Raw genomic sequence first — 4,141 nt, 5'->3', positions numbered from 1 at the left:
AGACTCTATTTTACTCATGTTTTCAATGCCTCTACAAAACGTTTATGAAGCATTGAACTAAAAATTAATATAGCTGCGACCATTTTGTTACATTCGACTACGTTGGCATTTCCCAATCTGGTGTACAATCATAGACTTATAAGACAGAACATTTATATGAGAGAAGCTGAAGACTTGATAGAAAGAGAAAGAAATAATCGCGAAGTAGTTCTTTTCTAGTGGTGAATTGATTGATCGCCGCGGCAAGCTGGGAAGTGGCCGAGAGTAACGAAGATAGACATTCGAGAGTTGTGGCCTCATGCAATTGATTGGCCCCCTCCACTGCTCACTGTAAAAGAAAAAAACAACTACATCTGGAGCTGTCCTTCAATGTTGTCTTCAGCTTCTCTCTATAAACGCTCCATCTATTTTATAAAGCTATGTGTACAACATGCTCTCATTATTAACATAATTGAATATGTGCTATCGTGACGACTCATAGTTGGTGATCCACCAATTACAGTGCCACTGTATTGATTTCTAGTTAATACCAGCACTCTGTATACAAAAATTAAAATAAACATAGGTATGTAAATATGAAACCGGAATTTACCAATAGATGGTCATAGCTGTCAATGTTATCGTCAGACGGCGCCATTGACGCCATTTTCTTGTTCTGATATCTGACAAAGATTTTCAACTCACAACAATACAAGTTTCATACAACAGTATAGTTTGTAATAACGTTGAACATATCGAATTTTGTGCTTGGAAACTACGATTTGCGGACAGCATTTTCTGTTACCATTTGAAGAAAACTGCAGAATCGCATCGAATGCTTGTCGAAGCTTACGGTGAGCATGCTCTTGGTAAATCACAGTGCTTTGAGTGGTTTAAAAAATTCAAAAGTGGTGGTTTTGACGTGAGAAACGAAGAACTTGGAAAACCACCGAAAAAATTTGAAGACAGCGAATTGCAAGCATTGTTGGATGAGGATGACGTTCAAACTCAACAACAACTTGCGGATTAATTGAATGTGACACGAGAAACAGTCTCCATTACGTTTGAAATCCATGGGAAAGATTTAGAAGATGGGAAAATGGATTCTACATGAACTGAATGAAAGACAGCAGGAAAACCGAAAAATCACTTGCGAAATGCTGCTCGCCAAGTACAAAAGAAAGTCATTTCTCCATCAAATTGTGACTGGCGATGAAAAGTGGATATATTTTGAGAATCCTAAGCGTAAAAGATCACTCCAGAGTAACTCCAAGCAAACCATCGACATCGACTGCAAGGCCAAATTGCTATGGACGGAAGACAATTTGGTGGAATGAGAAAGGTGTGATCTATTATGAGCTGCTAAAACCTGGCGAAACCGTTAATACTAAATGCTATCCACAACAAATGATCAATTTGAATCAAGCTTTGTGTGAAAAACGACCAGAAAATTAAAAAAGGCAACACAAAGTGATTTTGCTTCATGATAATGCATCATCATACACAGCAAAACTGGTCAAAGAAACGATTGAGGCATTTGGTTGGGAAATACTTTCGCATGCGGCTTACTCACCAGACTTGGCTCCATCCGATTACCACTTATGTGCATCGATGAGACACGCACTTGCTCAGCAGCGCTTCACTTCTTACGAAGATGTACGAAAATGGTTAGATGACTGGTTTGGCTCAAAAGAGCAACAATTTTTTTGGCGTGGCATCTACAAATTGTCAAACAGGTGGAAAAAATATATAGCTACCGATAGGCAATACTTCAAATAAAATATTTTTTATCATTTTCATGCAATAAACGTGTATTTTCTATTAAAAAATTCCGGTTTCATATTTACATATCTAGTATGTCACAGAACTGTACATTTACATATAGAATTACTACCGTAAATTTTTCCGCACATATATATCATTTTTTTTTAAGAACATCTGCTTTACTTCATTTAACCTGCTTCGATCTTCCAGAGATGCAGTTGAATGCAACCAAATGGTCGCAACTATATTTATTTTTAGTTTGATGCTTCATAAACGCTTTGAGGCGCTGGAAACGGATAAAGAAAATACAATGGGAGTTTACTGGCCCTGGCATAAACTGTATAGAAAAAAGGTGCATTCACATGCAAACGTCAAGCAGCGGAAGCAGCAACCAATCAGGACGATGCGGACAATGATGTAAAAAATATTTTTTTACGCCACTTACTAAGTTTACACGGCACGCTTTACGCCGTAAGTTATAATATCGATATTATAAAATTGGCCAATCACAGTCATTTCATTCTTCAGAAGAATAGCTATCATTGGTCAGTTTCATAACATCAATTATAACTTTGGTGTAAAGCGTGTCGTGTAACAGAGGTCATTGTAAAAATCGCCTCATTGATTGGTTGCTGCTTCCATTGCTTTACGCTGGCATGTAAATGCACCTAAAGTCGTTTCGAATTAGCTACTGTAAGTTTCAAAAGTGTTACGAATTCTCCAGATTGTACTAACTGTACTGTGGGTATCAATCATGAAACTTTTTCCTAGGATGGAAAATGAAAAGTGAAAATTTTTACCATTGAAATTAATGGTAAATGGAAAAATTTTTCACTTTTCATTTTTCATTCTAGGGATAAAGTTTCATAATCGATACCTAATGATGAAAATTTTCGTTTTTCACTTTCCATCCTAGGAATAAAGTTTTATGATTGCTACCCTGAATTCTTAGCACTCCTTCCAGTGTATTCATGGGTGTAGTATGTACTCATGAGTGCTGGCATATACTTATCTTCGCTACAACTGGAGCTTATGCATCGTCTTTCAGCTAGTCTCAATCTTCACGGCCGAAGCCTGAGCTTTACTCGTCACGCTGAAAATTATATATGGGACAGAAACATTCCCAAAGCGATCATCTTTACGACTCGAAGAGTGTCTTGGAAATCCTTTTCATCATCTCGCTTGGATATTGACTGCTACTTATTTACTGTTCTACGCCATCAAAAATCAATTCTACTAGCATTACGAATGGACATCTGCATCAGACTTGCTTGGGTCCCCTCTCACAGGGGCATAGAGGGTAATATAATAGAGGGAAAGGACGGATGAACTCGCCAAGATAGGTACTAAACAGGGTGACAGAATTGATTTAGAGATCTCTTACTCTGATTTATTTTCAGAAGCTAGAAGTTCTGCTGCAGAGCAATACAGAGTCTATCTTGATGAGGAATTTAGATGGAAAGGCTTACATTATGAACAATTTTTTCGCTCTCGCTAACAAATCATGATTCAATAAACACTTTTTTAAAAGAGAAGAGATTGTCTTAATCAACTATCTACGTGCAAACCATTACAATCTTAACTACAGCCTTCACAGAAAGAATATTGTTGCAACTAAGGCCTGTTCCTGCGGCGATCCTACTCAGGATATAAATCATATTATTTTCTCATGTCCGCTTACTTCTCCTAAAGCTGACAAACTCATTACATATATTAATAGTTTTTATTCATGCGCATCCGTAATTCCTAACGATATCTTCCCCCTCCTCAAAAATCCTTCCCCTAAATTATTGTTTGCTTCTATCATTTCTCAAATCAAATAATCTTAATATTTAAAACTCCCCAGCCGGGCTCGCATTTATGATCCCTCTTAACTTTTATCCCGCGTACGGAGCTTATGCTCTCCCTTTAACTTGATCGACTACTCTATGCTACTCTCAAGCAGTATTGTTAGCGGGGATTTTCTTGCGCACGTGACTTCAACAGTGTATCAAGTTCACAGAGTACCTTTAGAACCTCTAGAACCTTTAGAACTATTAGATTTTATAGAGAGATACATTATTAAGCTTATCATAAGTAAAACAAAAAATTTAATTTAAATAAGATAAAGAAATTATAAATATAAGACTAATTATATAAAATTAATATAATTAATATAAAAATGTGAGGAATATCAAAATTTTAATCATCTTTTTACATATTTTAAATAAAATATTTTATTTGATAGAATCATAAGAATCATAAGAATCATAAGAATCAACATTTGTTGCAAAAATAAAGAAAACTGCCAAAAACCTTAATAGTATTCTTTACAAAAATATGTTTTATAAATATGATTTATAATAAAATAAAATTAATTGAATATAAAAACTATTTTTTTCATAAAAAAGTACGCAAT

Source organism: Atta colombica, unplaced genomic scaffold (genome assembly GCF_001594045.1).
Source record: "Atta colombica isolate Treedump-2 unplaced genomic scaffold, Acol1.0 scaffold113, whole genome shotgun sequence".
NCBI lineage: Eukaryota > Metazoa > Arthropoda > Insecta > Hymenoptera > Formicidae > Atta > Atta colombica.
The sequence above is the reverse complement of the archived record's forward strand: the minus strand, read 5'-3'. Positions refer to the sequence as shown.